Source organism: Bos mutus, chromosome 9 (genome assembly GCF_027580195.1).
Source record: "Bos mutus isolate GX-2022 chromosome 9, NWIPB_WYAK_1.1, whole genome shotgun sequence".
Classification (NCBI taxonomy): Eukaryota; Metazoa; Chordata; class Mammalia; order Artiodactyla; family Bovidae; genus Bos; species Bos mutus.
Genome location: NC_091625.1, coordinates 68,264,227 through 68,285,641, shown reverse-complemented (window position 1 = coordinate 68,285,641; position 21,415 = coordinate 68,264,227). Strand labels below are relative to the sequence as shown.

The window sequence follows — 21,415 nt, the reverse complement described above, 5'->3', positions numbered from 1 at the left end:
TTTATAAGGTCCACCTTCTCTGCCCCTTGGGAACTTTAGGCATTTATCATATGTTATCACATATGAGTCAGACTTTATCCCTTAACACATGCAAAAACATTATTTTCATATCCCAGCTTAATTGAGAAATACAAAGCAGCTTAGTATATTAATAGCTAAAGTACACAGCCTCTATTACATATGCAAAGGATTCAGAAGACTAGTGAACTGAAGTGTAAATAAAAACACAATTTAAGCAACTTCTCATTATTTTTCATTGCTCTAGACATTTTAGTTGTTGGATCTCTCATAAGAATTAAACTAATGGTCTCCATAACTATTTTTGTGAATTCCACAGGAGACAAATGGAATTTTAGAAGTAAAACATAACATGTGCAACAGAAGTTATTTATTATACTTTCATTTTCCTAGTTTAGTAAAAATATTTAATCATGGGCCTACACATGTTTTCACAGAATTGTAAAATCGTAGAGTATTTGACCTTGAGGAGAATGGAGATATATCCAATATTTTTCTGATAACAGAAATGCACAGAAAATATACTCTCTTTTTTTTTTTTTTTCCTCTCTTTTTCTTAAGAGTCAAAATCTTTAGAGGGATCCTCAGGCCTTCCCTAAGCTAGAAACGAAAGTTTCACTGCATTCAAAATAATGTTCTTTGGGCATGCTCAGTCATATCTAAACCTCAGTGATAGAAACATTTAATCTGACACTGACACTATCACAATCTACACACAAAAGAAAAAAAATTGAGATCAGCTACAATAATAAGCACCAATAATATCTGGGTTTATGTTCTTGGGATATGCGCACACACACACATGCAACCACCCCAGTAGGGAGTTAAATGTAGTGTCACTTCAGCAGTACTGTTTTGCTGCGAACTGCAAACCTCAGTGCCTTGGAAAATCTTGCCCTGCTCCCAGCATGTTTCTGTGATTTCCAGAGAGTGCATACAGGTGCCCAGGTGCCCAGCCAGCCAGGCAACACCCACATGGCAGGCCCCAGGCCCCAGTGCTGTTTCCGCAGAGCTTTGACTGCTTTTGACTATCAAGACACACTGAATGAAGCCTTCAAAGCTCCAAGTTGGGTGCAGGCCACAGAAAAGCAGCAAAGAAAGCTCTCTTCCTATTTATCTTACATTTGTTGTGGGCACACTGAAAGTGTCATGGGTGCTCCCCAGGCTGTGCAAAATCTTTACTTGAGCAGATCCTCCCACTTTGCATACTGTCCTCTGTTTCCCAAGACAAGCCCCAAGTCCATGGAGATGGAGCCAGGACAGATGCCAGACGACACCTTTGGGCTCAGAACTACTGCAGCCTCTCACCCTAAGGTTTTGTCTCACAGCCAAATTTGTTTCTCACAACTCCCTTTTCCCTTAGAATAATTTTCCCTTAGAATTATTTTCTAGGAGGTTCCTTCATTCCCCTAAGCAAACTGAAAGAAGCCCAGAAGGCCACCCACCAGTCCCTTAAGCCTGCCCAGACTTGCTTACATCTCAGGAGGTGACACACAATCCCAGAGACGGCTCTCCCACCACATCCACACTCAGATTTCACTTGTCGCTTATGGAAGTGGGATCGTGTTTATATGCACACTCTTTACCATGTTTTTTAAAACATAATCCTATGTCACCCATGTTTTCTATGTCATTAAAAAACATGATGTTTCAGTCCTACACAGAATTCTATTTTATGAACACGCCATCATACATTTAACTAAATTCCAATTGCAAGACATAGATGTTTCTAATTTTCCTGTAAAATACAATTGCAGTGAACATTCTTCAATAAAAACTCTGTGTTTCCCCATGGTTACTTTCAAACAATAAATAGCAACAAGTGGAAATATTTTGTCTTGATCTGTACCAAAGTTTTCTTCCAGAAAGTTTGAAATAATCTTTATTTCCAGCAGTGTATGAGAGACTAATTCACTATCCTTTAGCCAGTACTGATTGCTATAATTTTTAATTTTTTTCAATGGGCTAGGAAAAAACTATCTTATCTAAATTTATATTTATTTTAGTAAAAACAAGTTTCAACACTTTTCCCCTGTAGTTATTGCTGTTTTATTTTTTCTTTTGTTAAAAAACATCTTTTCATATTTTTAAAAAACCTTGTATCCAACATCTCCAATGTTCTCCACGACAGTTAAAAAAATTATTTAAATATAAGGGAAAATAAAGATGCACATAATTTTTTTAAAATATCTTAATCACCACTTTATGCTTCATCTGGTTTAAGAAATGAAAAATTAACAGTACAATTATGTCCCCATGGACCCCTCTTGATCACACTCCTCTCCTTCTCAACCCCTCCCCCCAACCCAGAAGTAAGGTTTACACATAAACACATACACACACATGTGCATGCATGCCCCCAAACCATACATTTATGTATCTACATGAACATATTTTAAATATTATCATTTTCATAAACAGTATTATAATTTTTATACTCTTGTTATTGAAAAATCAAATATCATATAAAGGTTGTTAGAATAAGGAACCCATTACGCATCTTTAAAAATGATCAAGTAATGACCAATCTTACTTCATTTATACCCTCAAGTCACACACCTCACCCCTGTATTATTTTGAAGCAAACTTCAGACATCTGCAAATGTCTCAGAATGTATCTTTAAAAGGTAAAGACTCTTTCCAAAGCACACACACATATTATTGTCATACTTGAAAATATGAACAATAATATTTTTATCAGAAAATATAAAGTATTCCAATTTCCAATTGCCTTATACTTTTTTGTTAAGTTTCTTTATCAGAATCAAAATCAAATCCACACATTGTGATTGGTTTCACATTTTTTATTCATTTTTATATTGATGTTTTCATCTTTTTCACTGATTTTTAAGAATTACTCATCCAGTATACATATTCCCCTGTTACATGGTTAATACTACTGTGATGTTTGCTTTTATAGTTCCTTAAGTTTTTGATTTGTAGAAGTTATTTAAAAAATTTTGATGATCAACTCAACTTCTTCCTTTTTGAGATGTTTCTTAGGAAGATCCTTTTCACCCCAGGATCAGATTTTCATCTATATTTTGTGCTGATCAATTTTAATACTTTTGTTTTTATATTTAACTCTTTTCTATATGTACAACTTAAAATAATATTTATTATATTATGAATTAGTGTTGCAACAGGACTATTTCCAAAGTAGCTTCTTTGTAGGGACATCCTCAGTTTTCAGATGAGGAAATTGACTCTCACAGATATTTTTTTACACAACCAAATAAAGCCTAGAATTTAAACCTCCCCCATCTTAAGCTAAGTCCATTGCTCTTATCTCTTCTTATTTTTCTTTCCAAACCATAAAGAAATGGGTGGGGGTCTGAATGATCTGAAGAATTTCTCGGCTATAGCGATTTCAAGAGCAACTTGCTTGAGATGAACCAACTAACAAACCAACCCAGAAGAAATAATTATTTTCCAGAACAGGAATATAGTTCTCCATCCAGAAAACTGAAGGAATATTACAGTGTTCTAGATCAGGGTTTGCAATAGAGTCAAATATAAAAAACATACCTTCTATTCCAGTGTTTGGTAAAACTGTACAAAAGCGTCTCAAAAATCTAGTTAATAACACTAACCCTAAATCACTGCTTACAATGTGCCAACTACTATTCTGAGGGCTTTACATGCACTGATTCACCAAAGCCTCACAGTATCTCTGTGATGTGTGTCCTTTCTTCGAAATCCCGAATTTACAGGTGGGGAATTGAAGCATAGGGAAAATAAGTAACTTATACAAGCTTTATAAAGAGATAACAGGCAGTAAAGCTAGGATTTGAACTTTGGCAGCCTGGTTTTAGAATCTGCACAACCTGCTTCTTACAGTAATTGTAATGTGTGGTCCCAAGGCAGTGGCCACAGGTGCTAATCTGGCATAAATAGGCTTTGGAGCAATCTTGAGCTCTCCATACCTGGCAGATGTATTTAGTGGTATCACACCAGGAAGACATATTCTGATATCCTGATTCCAAACAATGCTATGTCTTCCAACTGCCTAACAGTCTACACCCACACTCTTTTCTTTTAGAATTGTTTCAGTTGCTCAGTCATGTCTGACTGTTTGTGACCCCATGAACTGAAGAATGCCAGGCTTCCCTGTCCTTCACTGTCTCCCAGAGTTTGCTCAAACTCATGACCATTGAGTCAATGATACCACCCAACCATCTCATCCTCTGTCGCCCCCTTCTCCTCCTGCCCTCAATCTTTCCCAGCATCAGTGTCCAACTCCTTGTGACCACAGGGACAGTAGCCTGCCAGGCTCCTCTGTCCATGGAATTTTCCAGGCAAGGATGCTCAGGTGGGTTGCCATTTCCTCCTCCAGGGGATCTTCCCAACGCAGGAATGGAACCCAAGTCTCTTACATCTTCTGCGCTGGCAGTGGATTCTTTACCACTGAGTCACCTGGGAATCCCATATACATACACACATACGTATATGTATCATAAATTCAAGGACACCTTTGATCATCTCTACAGAAAGCAGGTCTCTAAAGAAAAACAATCAGAAACACAGAGACCTTTAGCTACAGAAGTAGTTAAATAATGAGACTAAGAGTGAGTGAGAGAGAGAAGAGAGTGACACATAAGGCTAACAGTTTTATTGTGACCCCTAAGGTACAAAGGCTTATTATAGGCAATGAACTGTATTCGTTTGAAGTTTGAATTTTATTTTGATCAAAAGCAGCTATTTTCTCAAGAAACTCCAGCCACAGCCTTTTTGGTTGAAAGACCAAACGGCTGGCTGCTCATGTACTGTTGAATGTCTGAGTATGTTTGGACAACTGAATGCAATAGGAAAAAAGTCACAACTCAGCCATTTTTGCTCCGATATCAGTAGAAGAAATAAGCTTATATAATGAGCCTTTGAGATGGATAGGAAGAGCCCATTATAACACTGCAGCCCAAAGCCACATTTTGCACTGTCTTTTCAGGACCTGCTAAACTTAAAAAAAAAAAAAAAGCAGAGAGAACGTTCTAACCACGGATGCCAGGTAGTGCCCACTGAATTTCAAGCTTGACTAAATCACATATTTCAGTAAAGACCCTCTTCCCTCCAAAGCCTGTGGCTGAATTATCTGGAGGAAGCTACAGTTGCCAAAACCCACAAAGACTGTGATACATTTAAGCATCAAATTCCAACCTGCCATTTCATATCAAGGTAGCAAAGTAGTGTCAACACTGGGACTTCCACAAATTTGTGCACAAGTCTGGAGCAGCTTATAGCCAGATATATGATGAAGGTAGTGGGGAGGGATATGGCATCCGATAGCAGCTGCTCCGGAGAAGGCAATGGCAACCCACTCCAGTACTCTTGCCTGGAAAATCCCATGGATGGAGGAGCCTGGTAGGCTACAGTCCACAGGGTTGCTACGAGTCGGACATGAATGAGAAACTTCACTTTCACTTTTCACTTTCATGCATTTGAGAAGGAAATGGAAACCCACTCCAGTGTTCTTGCCTGGAGAATCCCAGGGACAGGGAAGCCTGGTGGGCTGCCATCTATGGGGCCGCACAGAGTTGGACACGACTGAAGTGACGCAGCAGCAGCAGCAGCAGCAGCAGCTTCTCCTTTGTATAAGAATGTTCTGGGAAACTTGAGGAAACCACTTAATTTCTCTGGGTCTTGACTCCTTACCCACAAAGCAGGATAGTTTAATGAGACATTAAATCATGTCTATTCTCACTTCAAAGGAATAAATGGGTAATTTCTGAGCACTTAATGCCAACATTTTGTATTCTGAGTTTGTTGCCCAAGGAGAAATAAATAGCTTTTCTGTGTCTGAGAATTCTTAAATGTATCTGCACTTGGATCTTTGGTAAGAGGGAGTTGGTTCTGCCCAAGGTATGGGAGTTGGTTCTGCCCAAGGTATGAGAGTTGGGATGGGTGGGAAAGGATGGGTTCTACACTTGGACAAGAGGGTGATGGATGGTTGAGGGAAAGACTCAGCCCTGGGGAAGAGTTGAATTCCCAGTGGTTGAGAAGATAGAGGAGTAGTGAGACTTCAACGTGGTGAAGATGAGAATCCTGTCACTACCCAGCCCAGGATGTAGCAAGGCCAGTATGTGGATTCTTAGGACTGAACACTCAGGGCTATGCCTTCAGGACCAAAGCAAGCATCATAGTGGTTAGGGGCAGTGTGGAAAGAGAGGATGTTGAGCTGTGCTGAGTTGAGTTCAGTTCCTCAGTCGTGTCCGACTCTTTGCTATCCCATGGACTGCAGCACGCCAGGCCTCTATGTCCATCACCAACTCCTGGAGCTTACTCAAACTCATGTCCGTTGAGTTGGTGATGCCATCCAATCATATCGTCCTTTGTCGTCCCCTTCTCCCACCTTCAATCTTTCTCAGAATCAGGGTCTTTTCAAATAAGTCAGTTCTTCGCATCAGGTGGCCAAAGTACTGGAGTTTCAGCTTCAGCATCAGTCCTTCCAGTGAATATTCAGGACTGATTTCCTTTAGGATGGACTGATTGGATCTCCTTGCAGTCCAAGGGACTCTCAAGAGTCTTTTCCAACACCACAGTTTAAAAGCATCAATTCTTCAGTGCTCAGCTTTCTTTATAGTCCAACTCTCACATCCATACATGACTACTGGAAAAACCACAGCTTTGACTAGACAGACCTTTGTTGGCAAAGCAATGTCTCTGTTTTTTTACTATACTGTCTAGTTTGGTCATAGCTTTTCTTCCAAGGAGCAAGCGTCTTTTAATTTCATGGCTGCAGTCACCATCTGCAGTGATTTTGGAGCCCAAGAAAATAAAGTTTGTCACTGTTTTCATTGCTTCCCCATCTATTTCCCATGAACTGATGGAACCAGATGCGATGATCTTCATTTTCTGAATGTTGAGTTTTAAGCCAACTTTTTCACTCTCCTCTTTCACTTTGATCAAGAGGCTCTTTAGTTCTTCTTCGCTTTCTGCCATAAGGGTGGTGTCATCTGCATATCTGAGGTACTGATATTTCTCCCGGAAATCTTGATTCCAGCTTGTGCTTCTTCCAGCCCAGCGTTTCTCATGATGTACTCTGCATATAAGTTAAATAACCAGGGTGACAATATACAGCCTTGACGTACTTCTTTCCTTATTTGGAGCCAGTCTATGTCCAGTTCTAACTATTGCTTCCTGACCTGCATACCAATTTCTCAAGAGGCAGCTAAGGTGGTCTGGTATTCCCATCTCTTTAGGAATTTTCCACAGTTTGTTATGATCCACACAGTCAAAGGCTTTGGCATAGTCAATAAAGCAGAAGTAGATGTTTTTCTGGAATTCTCTTGCTTTTTCGATGATCCAGTGGATGTTGGCAATTTGATCTCTGGTTCCTCTGCCTTTTCTAAAACCAGCTTGAATATCTGGAAGTTCTTGGTTCATGAACTATTGAAGCCTGGTTTGAAGAATTTTGAGCATTACTTTACTAGCGTGTGAGATGAGTACAGTTGTGTGGTAGTTTGAGCATTCTTTGGCATTGCCTTTCTTTGGGATTGGAATGGAAACTGACCTTTTCCAGTCCTGTGGCCACTGCTGAGTTTTCCAAATTTGCTGGCATATTGAGTGCAGCACTTGCACAGCATCATCTTTTAGGATTTGAAAAAGCTCAATAGGAATTCCATTACCTCCACTAGCTTTGTTAATAGTGATGCTTTCTAAGGCCCACTTGACTTTGCATTCCAGGATGCCTGGCTCTAGATGAGTGGTCTCACCATTGTGGTTATCTGGGTCGTGAAGATCTTTTTTGTATAGTTCTTCTGTGTATTCTTGCCAACTCTTCTTAATATCTTCTGCTTCTGTTAGGTCCATACCATTTCTGTCCTTTATTGTGCCCATCTTTGCATGAAATGTTCCCTTGATATCTCTATTTTCTTGAAGAGATCTCTAGTCTTTCCCATTCTATTGTTTTCCTCTGTGTCTTTGGATTGATCACTGAGGAAGGCTTTCTTATCTCTCCTTGCTATTCTTTGGAACTCTGCATTCAAGTGGGTATATCTTTCCTTTTCTCCTTTGCCTTTCACTTCTCTTCTTTTCACAGCTATTTGTAAAGCCTCCTCAGACAACCATTTTGCCTTTTTGCATTTCTTTTTCTTGGGGATGGTCTTGATCCCTGCCTCTTGTACAGTGTCATGAACCTCTGTCCATAGTTCTTCAGGCACTCTCAGATCTAATCCCTTGAATCTATTTCTCACTTTTACTGTATAATCATAAGGGAGGATGTGGAGAGCAGTAAAATGGTTTGACTTTGAAACAGCACTTTGTCAGTGAATATCTTACGGAGTTACTGCATTGTGTGCTCAGTCGCTCAGTTGTGTCCAACTCTTTACGATGCTACAGACTGTAGCCTGCCAAGATCCTCTGTACGTGGGATTTTCCAGGCAGGAATACTGGAGTGGGTTGTAATTCCCTTCTTCAGAGGATCTTTTTGACCCAGGGATCTAACCCATGTCCCTTGCATGTCCTGCATTGGCAGGCTGATTCTTTACCACTAGCACCACCTGGGAAGACCTAAAGAATTATTAATCAGTTCTTAATCAGACTTCTCCAGAGCGGAGGGCTTCCCTGATGGCTTAGATGGTAAAGAATCTGCCTGCAAAGCAGGAGACCTGAGTTTGATCCCTAGGTTGGGAAGATCCCTCAGAGAAGGGAATAGCTACCCACTCCAGTATTCCTGCCTGGAGAATTCCATGAGCAGAGGAGCAACACACACCACACAACATACTCATGTGAATATAATGGCTAGAAAGTTTGAAATTTGTAGAGCAAACCAACAACCTGGAAATTCAGGAAAGAGTTGGTGCTACAGTCTCGAGTCAGGAATCTTCAGATTGGAAACAGACAGGATTCCTACGCTGTAGTCTTTATAGGCATAATTTCTGCTTCTTTGGGAAACCTCAGTTTTTGTTCACCTGATTGAATGAAGCCACAAACATTTTGGAAAGTAATTTGCTTTACTCAAAGTCTACTGTTTTGTATATTAATCACATCTAAAAGAAAAACCCTTTGCAGCAACATCTATACTGTGTGTGTGTGAGTAGCTCAGTTGTGTCAAACTCTTTTGCGACCCCACACACTGTAGCTCACCAGGATGCCCTGTCCCTGGGATTCTCCAGCCAAGAATACTGGAGTGGGTTGCCATTCCCTTCTCCGGGGGATCTTCCCAACCCAGGGTTCAAACCCAGTCCCCTGTATTGCAGGCAGATTCTTTACCATCTGAGCCATCAGGGAAGCCCAGCATTTTATACTGGTGCATGATAAAACAAGTGGGCATCATAGCTTAGTGAAACTGACAAATTAACCATCATGTGTGGATGAAACTGATGGAAAGCTGGAAGTCCTCCCCCAGTGTTTCCTGGTCTGTGTCAGCCCTAAATCAAGGAAGAGGCCAGCACTCCAAATAATAAAGAATAGATTTTCAACAATCCTATAGATTGAAGGCCTAGAAAGTTTTGACAGGACTTGTAAAAATTAAGACATTTTATTTTTTTCATATATTCAAGGGTCATAGAGCAAATCCATAATACATATTATACATGTATATATCTTCAAGGTAACTTTCATCTATAAACAGCCCATGATTTCATGATGTTATATTGCTATGACAAGTCTGAGATATTGTGTTAGATTGTTCTGTTTTCTATAGTAGTATTTTCCAGTTAAGTTGGAATTACATATCCTATTTTTAAGAAAATAGTTGTTCATTTTTTTTAGGTACAACTATTCTATGCACAGACTGCTGAAAGCCAATTCTGGAAATAATTTAAAATGTTATTGGCAGCTTTTTTACTTAATATGAAGTAGATATATTCAATTCTGTTAGAACCTGCAACCTGAAAACATGCCAGATTTCTCATAATACTAAAAGGAAATTACTATATATATCAACTAAAATTTTATTTGTAAGGTAATTAACCTTTTCATGAACAATCTCAGCAGGTCTGGTCTATATCATGTGATATGGTAATCTATTAATTACCATTCTGCAGTAATAATCACTTTCCATTATACACAATACATATTATGGATCTGCAAAAAAGAAAGAGTTAGGCACATACCCCTACCTCACAAAATTTATATGTACTGTTTATTTTATTAAAAAGTAATAAAACATAAATTACAACAAAAGTGAACAAAAATATTTTTGCTAAATCCAGATTATCATCCACATTAGGCATATAAATGGCATTATCCCTGACAAGACAAATAACATCTATTTACCTATGGAAAGATGTCAGTGAATAAATGGATTCAGCTATTAGGTTCAAAGACCTATGGTTATTATGTTGCTGGAACAAAACAGAAAAAGGCCATTTTACCTTTCTCTGGAAAGAAACAATCTTATTCTAGGAAACCAGTGGCTCACCAATTCACAGTTCTCCTTAACTCTGAGCTTAAGCTTTAAAACAACAAACACACAAGCCTTCCACACCTACCCACTCACTGATCCACACACCCACACACAGAGTCTAATCAACATCTTTTTCCTTTGGAAAAGCACTAAAGGCCAGAAATGCTAATACAGTTTACAAGATAATTGTACCTGAGGTTCAGTTGATTACTCTAATATGGGACATGAGAGCAAAGGAAGGAGGATGAAGCTATTCAAGCTGGTGCCCTGAAGTGGTAACGTAAGAAGTGACGCTCATGAGAGGCAGGGTGACAGCTGCTGCCGCTGCCAACTAAAATGAGCGCATTCCAAGAGAAACCATCCTGGTTCCTAGTCTCAGCCTTGTCCGTATCCACCTGCATCGAATCCTCCAGAGGTCTTGTTCTTGAATTTCTGTATTTTTGGTTTGTATGTAGAATAATGTGTTCAGGTCTCTATTTAGCTGGATTCCAGAGCATTTACTGTGATGGAGGCAATGCTGTGAGCTAAGGAACGAGCAGCACAGAGAGGGACACCATCATTTTCCTCACAGTGACAAACTGTAGCACAGGTTTCACTACTGAAACAATAGAGGAAATGCAGAGTGACACGAGAGCCTGATCATTCCTTATTTTGTTTAAGTGATTTACTTATGAGACTATCCCCTTTAGTTCAGTGTAAACAAACTTAAAAACAGAGCCGGGCGAAAGATGGTGGAAGAGCGCACATTCTTCCCCACTCCCAGCCCCTGAAGGAAACGACAGAAAGGATTTCATTTGCTTGCTTCTCAAGAATAAATCTGTTTCAGCACTGGAAACTGAGAGAGGATGTCCAGAAAATTAAAGTTTCTAGGAAGATAAATAGAAACAAAATGGAATCAGGTTGATGAAGAAACAAGGTTAGAGAAAACCTCAGGCTAAAACACGGGGAAGAGAACATTTTACAGTGTTGAAAGAATTTCAGTGATTTTTCCATACTCAGAGTCAACACATTCTTGAAATAGCTAGGCCAGTTGGGCACCTTCTTTTTCTCTCCCTTCCCACTTATTCTGAGTGGCAGGGATTAGCAGTGTTTGTCCCTGGATAAAATCAGAAAAACCCTCTCTGGAGGGTGGATAATCTGCCACAGGAGGACGTGCGTTCCTCAGAGAACGGCCTGCCTTGGAGAAGCCGAGTAGAGAGTCGGGGGCTCCTCGGGAACTCTACCACACACACTAAGGTAAGAAAGAAAAAGGAAACGTGTCTAATGACGCTCATGGGACCCACCCCAAATCAAAGCTCTCTTAATTTTGGTAATAGGATGGGACCCACCCCAAATCAAAGCTCTCTTAATTTTGGTAATAGGAAAAAGGAGCTCATCAACCTCCCTAGCTTCTTCCTGCTTAGAATGAAACATGGCCATTGGAACGCCCTGCCAACTTCACACAGAACACAGGTGTCACTCTTGGAGAAGAAGCTAGTTGGGGAAACAAAGTAACACAGTTCAGAAGAGACCTTAGCCAGCTGCCTAGTTACTAGTCAACAGATCTTTGTCATGTCTGATGAAGACAAAAGTGAGAAGACAAAATCACCAATATAAGGAATGAGTGAGGAAGATTTGTATATAAGTAAATTTGAAAATCTTGGTGAAAGGGAAGGTTTTCTAGAAAATACAAATGACTATGTTTGACTGGAAAGGAAGTAGAAGACCAGGAAAGACCAATAACCATAGAAGAGATTGGAACGAGTCAAAGACGAGTCTTAGAAAGGCACCAGTCTGAGACGGGTTTACAGGTGAGTTTTTCCAATCCTGTGGGCATTTTTTTTTTCTTCACATTTGTCTCTACATTTAACATAATTCCAATAAAAAGTCCTACAGAAGGTTGGAAGAAAATTAGGAAAACATCCAATAAGACTCTTTATGTAACTTAATTGGAAGGTATTTATCTGTAAGAGAAAATTTGAAAAAGGAAAAGTCGAGAAAAGAAAAATCATATATCAAAGCATAATATAAAATTATGTTCAGTGAAACAGTATAGCACTATAAAAATAATAGAAAGGGGTGAGTAGAAAACAAGGTCTGAAAATAGAACAATTATGTATAAGAATTCAATTTATAGGAAAAGTAGATTTTCAAATCAGTTGAGTGGTTATTAGTCAATTACGTAACCAATAAGACAATCACTTATTCATAACAGAGTTAGCTCTCAATGTACAACACAGACATACTCAAATAATTCTAGATTGTTTTAAAAGTTAAATCTTTAAAAATATATCAATGTGTTTATAAACCAGAGAATGTTTTTATAGTCTTGGTGTGGTAAAGAACTTCCAAGTCAATGCACAATATCTGGAATCCATAAAGGAAAAGACTAATGGTGTTGACTACTTAAAAAAAATAAAACTTCACATGATAAAGATACCAGGAATAAAGTTAAATCTGGAAGTTATTTACAGAACACAAAATGACAGACGAATAAACTGTTCCAACAAATTGATTTTTAAAATAGGGTAAAAACTCCAAGAGAAAAAAAAAGAAATATGAATGACCAGTGAACAAATACAGATGCCCAGGCTCACTAATGAGGAAACACAAATTATAACAAGAAAAGAAAATTTTTTTACTATTCACATTGGCAAAAATTAAAAAGGATTGTTGATATCCAGGGTTGGCAAGGTTGTATGGAAATGAACACTGCATGTGGAATGGAGTTATATTATTGCAGCTTTTCCTGAAGGACTCTTTTGTAATATTTATGTTTATTTAATATAGAAAAATATTCTCACACGAGTATGGAGAAATATGTACAAATATATTCATCATAATATTTAACAGAGAAAAATTGAAAACAAAATTTATCAGTAGAGGAATAGTTCAGCACATTCATAAAATGGAATGCTAGAGAGAACTTAGTAAGTCTGTATATACTGACGGTGAGGGACAGGGAGGCCCAGCGTGCTGCAGTCCATGAGGTCACAAAGAGTCAGACGTGACTGGGTGACCGAACAACAACAATGTACTGATGTGGAACTATCTGTAAAATACATCTGTACACTGAAAAGAGTAGTTATTTTTACTTTACTTTTACTTTACAATATAATTGATCCCAATTACATTAAAAGAAAAAATCCCAACCTATCCACTTTTGTATGAATGTTTTATAAAAACAAGAAAGACATTGTTAATGGTAATTTTGAGAAAGCAAGGTAGACTGCGGAAGCAGGAAGGTGTTGAAAAGGTATTCTATTTTTTTCACTGTGCACTTATATTTAAAAATAATGTTTCATTAAGTAATGTATTTTTAAAATAATGAATATACATTTATGCATTAATTCAAGTTGCAAAGCAATGTACATAACCATGATAGTAGTAAAATTAAAAAAAAATAATTCAGGAGTTGTGTGAAACAGAACTTTGACTTCTTCATCCATATGATATGTATTACTAGAATTTTTTTACAATAAAGATGAATTCAAGTATTACTTGTATACCTTCAAAAATTAATTCATTAAAATATATAACTTTAACACCCAAGACATATTGTTAAGTGACAAAACAAAAACAAATTGTAGAACAAAATTTACAGTAAGATTTCTCCGAAGGAAAAGGTCTGGAAGTCTATGGACCAGATACACGGAAAATGTATTTGTGTACTATTAACATAATTCTCAAAAAAGGAAAAAATAGTAAAAAGAAACTCATACTTTGTACAAATTCAGAAACTATTTCTTAGATACCTGGCTGCAGTGGGCAAAATTATAAGCATCATTTGGCCCCTGCTGCAGTAATCAGAGGGGATTCAGAGGTTATTCCAAGTTGACTCTGGACCCTGGTCACAGCTGATGGGCACAGGATTAGGCATGTGAGTCAAGCTGAGACAACTACTGGCTGATTTAGTCAGCTTTGCCTGTTATAACAAAACAATATAGTCTGGGCAGTTTAAACAATAATTTCTTTCCCTCAATTTTGGAGGCTGAGAAGTCCAAGATCCAGATGCCAGCAGATCCTGTGTCTGGTGTGAGTCCACTTCTTGGTTTGCAGATAGCCATCTCCTCATTGTATCCTCTAAAGGCTGAGAGCAGACAGAGGAGAGCTGCCTGGTGCTGCTTCTTATAAGGGCACTAATCTCATTTGAGGGCTCCACCCTCATGACCTAATTACTTCTCAAAGGCTGCATTTCTAAATACTATCACACTGGGGATTAGAGTTTGGACTTAGAAATTTTTCAGGGACACAAACATCCAGTTTCTAGCACCTAATGGATAGAACTGAGAGAAAATCCATTTCTCCATGTAGCTGTACCTGTATGTAACTTCCTGCAAGTCTTGGAGCTGCAGGTATCATCCATCATTTCTCAATCTGTGACTGAGGAGCAGAGGAGGCTGCTCGGCAGAGAAAGAAGCACGAATCAAGTGGCATAGATATGCTGAAATGAGACTTCTGGGAAAGAAGAGGACTTCCTAGGTTTTCCCAAATCTTGGCAATCTTGGTTTCCAAAGTTCCTGGTCTTCCACTGCATTTCTCCTCTTGGGTTGAGGTCTTCTCTAACTTGTAAATTTCTCCTTTTGCTGCTCTTTGCAACCAGAGGAAGGCAATGTCATCATTTCCCTGTCTGATCATTTATATTCCAGTAAATTGGATCTGTTAGATTTTATGGTCCTTATGTTGTATCTATCCTATATAGATATAATCTGCTGTTTGATATTATTTCAAAGTTAAAATAATGGAAACAGATATATTTAAAGTGAAAATGTCCAAGTGGAGGGCATTTTCTGACTATCATTTTTTCTTTGTGTACCAAAAGTAAACCATACTTAAAATTTTATACTATGGCCTTTCTGGGAGATTACTAGAAATGCTGAAATATAAGGCAATGCCTCCCCTAAGTTCTCCTTCAGAAGTTAGTTGTTTTATGATTGAGTTCCTAGAAGTTCTCTCAATTACTCTATTTTAGACACACACAAAACATGTTTGGTAAGGATGAGTAAGTCTGAAACACTGTTAATCAATTTTGGATGCTTATAGAAATCACCTGACAAAATCAGTAAAAAAGGACATAAAGAAATTAACTATTTAGTCATTATTTTTTAAGGGGCAGAGTATGGCTTCATAATTGCTAGTATTAGATTAATTGTGGTTAAGACTTCAAAAAAATTTCCTTAAACAGGAAGTACATGATTACATTGTGGAGGATGTCACAAATTTGTTACTTATCAAAAAAAATGTAAAAGCTAATTCACAACATAGGAAGAAGTCAAAAATAAAAGATACAAAACTAAATTTATAATTTGATACAGAATTGTAAAACATTTATAAATGAAACAACATATAAGAAAGACTGCAAATAGTCTGCAAACAAATATTAATCTGAGATTAATTCTCCTTTTGATTTTTTCATTTTTCTACAGAAAGTATGTCTTACTTTTGTAATCAGAAATTAATTATAAAGTCTTAACACAAAATTTTCTAAAATATGATTCTAAAAATTTCTGTATACCTGATAGATTGGATTAATGTGCAACTTTCATACAACTACAAATATGGTTTTATTTATGAATTTGAATTAAATATTGAAAGTTATCTGCTTTGTATTCTGTTAGATATGTCTTGTTACCATGGGAATATTCAGGTTAATAGCAATGTTACAGAAAACTTAATCCACATGTTGATTTATTTTTTAAGAAGATTGACATATAGTATTTAAAATATTTCAGCATAGTTTGCTATTCTATAGAATATAAACTATCATTATTAAGATTGAGTAATTAAGATATTTTTATAAGTTATGGCTTACTAAGTGGATGCTTAATAACTTAATTGGTCAGCAATTTGTATTTTTATTTCTAATGTAATTGTATTTTTCAAAATAAATCAAATTGTTTATCTGTATTTAATTCAGATTAAGGTGATTTAAAAACTAAATAGAAAAAAATAGTTTTCTGGATTGTTTAATTCATATTAAAGTAGTTTAAAAATTAAGTAGAACATATCTGAGGGGAAACCACACATGGTTAAAATCAAATTGTTTTTTTGAAATCGGTTTAGGGATCAAGTATATTTTGTTGTTGTCTTTGAGAGGAGGGAAAAAAGACTGAACCATGTGCTAGGTCAACCACGTGTCATGTCCTCTCTAAAATGATGGGGACAGTGTAGTGAAGCACACAGTAGGTGCTCAGTAAAGGATGGACGGTGAGCAACCTCAAATGCCTATAGGTTGTGGTGATCATCCACTCGGTTTCTTACGCCTGGGTCTTTGTTCAGCCTGGAATACCTTCTCCTTCCCCCTTGTCCCTCCTCCCAGTTACCCTCATTTCTCCAGTCCCCTAGGTCACTTCTTTATCCTCCAGGAAATCTCCTTTTCAAGGTTCCCTCCTCTAAAACACTGAGCTTAATTTTTCCCTGACATTTAGGTCATGTGATACTTTTATTTATTTATTTATTTTCATGTGATACTTTTAATACAGAGATTTCAAAGCCCCAGGGGACTGTGGGCATGGGGGAACACACTATAAAATCTTGGTCCCGTTATGCCTGGAAGTGTCAAGAGAGGATCTCCCATGGGCTCTAGGTACCTGACCTTTCCATGGGGCTGTTCTTCATTTGGAGGCAGTCACTCAGATGCAGCTGTTTTGACTTCAGTCTTTGAAAGAGTCCCTCGGGTGCAACACGTTCCGAAGCAGGGACATTTTGATGAGATGTTTGGATGAAACCTTATCTCAGTTTTTTCTGTTTAACAGTTTGTATTACTAGGTGATGATAAAAATAAACCACTTCACCCTATCCTTGGGAAAACTCATCCAATTGTTCTCCTCTACGACAGGGGGTAGTCTATGATGGAGGGAGGCCAGAGATGAAAGGAGAATGGACCTGGAACCCCGGCAGAAACACGGTCACACAGTCTTGTTTCCTGTACTCGCTCATCTCGGAAAAGACCATCAATCATTCTAAGCATTGCATCTGCTCATCTCTGAGAATTCCCTTGCATCTTGAATGAGCTACATAAAATGTTCACATCTCTCCCTTAAAGTTAAAGACAGCAGGGAGGAGACTATTTGGTCCACATAGTTGATCCTCATTCTTAGCACTGGATGGCACAATAATGCTCAATTAAATTTCTGACATTTCTGTCAGTAATACTAATAAAGCATGATTGCTATTATAAAAATTTATTACGAATAATAAATTTGTACTATAATTTCTTTAGAAGTTAACCCAACTCTATCAAATTATAGGGAAATTTTTTTTCATTTATACAAATAATATAAATCCATAAACATTCAAATTATATTTAATGAAGTGGAAAATGTAAATCTCTTATAATCTCAGTGAGCCTCAAAGCAGAGTAAGGTTTAGGAATATTATACACACTGCCTGGGAAAAAAAACAACAAACAGCAAAACCATGATTTCATAGCTCTCATGGGGTCAGCCAGAATGTGCACCACATCAAAGCAACTTAAGCTGTATCAATATATCCAGCTTCACGAACAGTCCCCTTGAAGATTCTGGGCTCTTCTCTTGCTTCACTGTGCCCGCTGCCCTACTCCTCTGCCCTCTGTCATTGTCCTTGGCTTCTGAAGTTAACAGAGGATGTTTCACCTCAGGATGGCTGGTGTCCCAGGTGAGAACAATGATGTCCATGTTGGGATGCTAGCTTTCAGGTCTCCCGACTCCATCAGTCTCAAGGGGCAGTGCTGAGTTCCCTCTCCCAGACTCTAGGTCACTGTTGGCCACTCAAAGGAAGCACTGTGCTGCGATGAACATTGGGGTACACGTGTCTCTTTCAATTCTGGTTTCCTCCGTGTCTAGGTTCAATACAGGATACAGGATGCTTGGGGCTGGTGCACTGGGATGACCCAGAGGGATGGTACGGGGAGGGAGGTGGAAAAGGGGTTCAGGATGGGGAACACATGTACACCCGTGGCGGATTCATGTCGATGTATGGCGACGGAGGAGCCTGGTGGGCCGCGGTCCATGGGGTCACTAAGAGTCGGACATGACTGAACGACTTCACTTTCACTTTTCACTTTCATGCATTGGAGGAGGAAACGGCAACCCACTCCAGTGTTCTTGCCTGGAGAATCCCAGGGACGGAGGAGCCTGGTGGGCTGCCGTCTATGGGGTCGCACAGAGTCGGACCTGACTGAAGCAACTTAGCAGCAGCATGGCAAAACCAATACAATATTGTAAAGTAATTAGCCTCCAATTAAAACAAATGAATTTAAATTAAAAAAAAATGAAGCACTTTGTGTGCCCCCCACTCCTTCTTCCTTCACTACTTTTACTTGACTCATAGAGCCCTTTAGAAAAACAACTTCTTTAGCTTCTGACTGTTGTTGCTTTTTCCTTAAGACTTCGAAAGAGTGCAGATAATCATTACAGTGAGAGATTGGCTCTGGAGCACACTGCCTGGGCTCACCTCCTGACTATGCCACTGCGAGCTGCATGGTCTTAGTTAACTTCATTAAACTCTCAGTGCTTCTGTTTCCTCATCTGCAAAATGGAAATAGGAGCTACAATGCCTATTCCAGACCACAGAGTCATCTCAGTAAGCTAGTTGTTGGGATGGGCTCTTGTGAAAAATGAACCAATTAAGACCACACAGAGTCCCTATAACAGTGTCCAGACATGGGCTAAGACTTAGTAAATGTGACTTATTATTTAAAAAGGAAAAAAAAAAAAAAGCTAATGGCCAGGGACAAGACTCCAGGCCACCCCAGTTCTCTCTGTCCCAGTCATTGTGCGGCTACACACAACACATGGCCCTTAAAGGCCACCTTATGTCACAAGACAATAGGCCAGACCCAGATTTTGTGTTTTCTTCTGCTCAACCAGAACCATCCTGCTACGTTATTCAGTTTCTTTTAACACCTCCCCTGCTGAAAGCACGATCTATCTTTCCCATCCATGTTTCCCCAGCACCACAGCAGCAATGGACACACAGCAGTGTTGATAAGTGGATGAATGAATAGACGGACGGATGGTGGTGCTAGTGTTTATATTGAAGACATAAATGCTGCCTCAAATACTTTCATCCAAGACTGCTCAGTTCCTCAAGTATATTTAAATGAATCTCATTTTATGAAGATTATACTGAATCTAGAATAGAATTAAAATGAAACATACAAGAGAACTTTCTTTCAAATGGGAAACTGGAAGTAAAAATATAAGGGAGATAAAGAATAAAAATGCACATGTTTTCCCCAGAAAGACTGAGCACCAAATGAATACTTTTTCTGCTATAGGGTTTTGTTTCAGCGTCATTATCCCACCATTTAGAGGATATGATGACTTATGGTCTTAAAATGAAACAGTATATCATTTAAGCCTTATTTTCATGAAGATATTTTCTTCTAATTAAATTCAGTACCATCCAGTAGAAGATGAGCTTATTCAACACGATACATTGAAATGCTTTTCCATGTAATAGAGAGCTCAGATAAAGGGTTCATGTTTTACTGTGAATCAAGGGAAAACACACTCTTGTTTATAGGCTTTCTATGGGCAAGCACTTTCTCTTAAATGAACAGTTTGAGCCTTATTTCATCACTGGAAAAGAAGCCTAAAACTGATTAATTTACCATGGCTCATGATGAAACATAATCTGAGGGATGAAAACAGTTTCCCTGAAAAAGATAGTGACCACCATTCTTTTAATTAGTGGTACTGAAACCCACAAAACAAAGCAGGCCATTCAAAAAACAACAAAAATGAAAACAAAAAACCCTTAGACACACCTAAATTATTGATGGGAGGCCTCACCATGTTCTAGGAGTCTCTGTAATTTATTCAGCCAATGTTTAGGAAACCCCTGGATTGTGTCGAGTACAAGCTAAGCCCTGGAAACATAAGGATGAGGGAGAGAACACACAGGTGCTACTTTCAAGCGAATCACAGGCTAATAATTTCGGCACTTTTCTTCCCGAAATGTGATCCAATAAGAAGCCTAAAGGGAAACACCTGTATGCGTATATACACGTAGTGCTTTTTATTCACTACGGAAACGTATTTGTCGGCTGTTGATTTAGTCAAAAGTAATGTAGCGAGAAAAACTGCATACATAATTTATAATTTCTCTCCAGAAAGCTTCTATCCTGAATTCATATCTGTGAGTGACAAACTCTACAAATAGTGATGGAGTAGTGGTAAGAGTAGAAACCATCCAAAACAACAGTTAGCCAGAGCGAAGCAAATCTTACTAACCAAAGTCATCCGTAAGTGTTCAAAGCTTTTAGAAATTCATCTCAGTTTTAAGACGATTAAGACATGGAGAGGGAACTATATATGCAAAAACATACAGAAGAAAGATTCAAAGTTAACAAAAATCACATCTTGTGCCCAGATCTTAGTTTCTAATAACATTCTCCAATAAAAAGAACCAGAGCTCTTTGGAGAGATGGCTGATTCTAACATTGGGGCTGGAAACACACAAGATGAGCTTGGAGCAGACTGCAGTGACAGGAAGTAAGGAAGTGTTCCCAAAACAAAATGATGGGGCATGTCAAAGGGACACAGAGGCTAACGCGAAGGCACTGGCAATGGCCAAAACTGGAACAACTTGAACATCAGAATAGATAACAAAGTCCTGGGCTATAACCCAAAGTGCAAAATAAATAGCCACAAGTCCCTATGAAATAAGTAAATAAATGGAGGAAAAGAGACAAACATCTCATGTAGAAGAATTTCAAATAATTTGTGTGCATACTTCCTACTTAAATGGCCTAAGGGTAACTCCTTACCTTGTCAAGTGTGGGCTTTGCATGGTGACTTCCTTCTAAAGGATACCGTATGGAAAGAGGGGAAAATATAACTTCACAGTGGAGAAATCTGGCCAACACCACTTTGGTCAGGAATCTGGCAAATACTAGCCTTGTGATGCAGATCCACGTCAACAGTGATAAACCATGTGAACAGTATGTACCCTTGTTCTGAAGTTATGAGGGTGGTACTTTCCCTTTGTGGTCTTCCTCACAAGAAAACCATAACCTCATTTTAATCATGAGAAAAACATCAGACAAACCCCAATTGAGGAACAGTTAACAAAACACCTGACCAG

At 38.4% G+C, this 21,415-nt stretch overlaps 1 long non-coding RNA gene across 1 annotated transcript in view; it reads right to left on the bottom strand.

The window, feature by feature from the left end:
- LOC138989229 (uncharacterized) overlaps nt 1-21,205 on the bottom strand; it is a 54,651-nt gene extending 33,446 nt beyond the window's left edge. Inside the window, exon 1 of the long non-coding RNA XR_011465475.1 lies at nt 21,099-21,205. This is a non-coding gene — a long non-coding RNA (uncharacterized lncRNA). The remainder of the gene's footprint in view (nt 1-21,098) is intronic.
- Nucleotides 21,206-21,415: the final 210 nt, after the last annotated feature.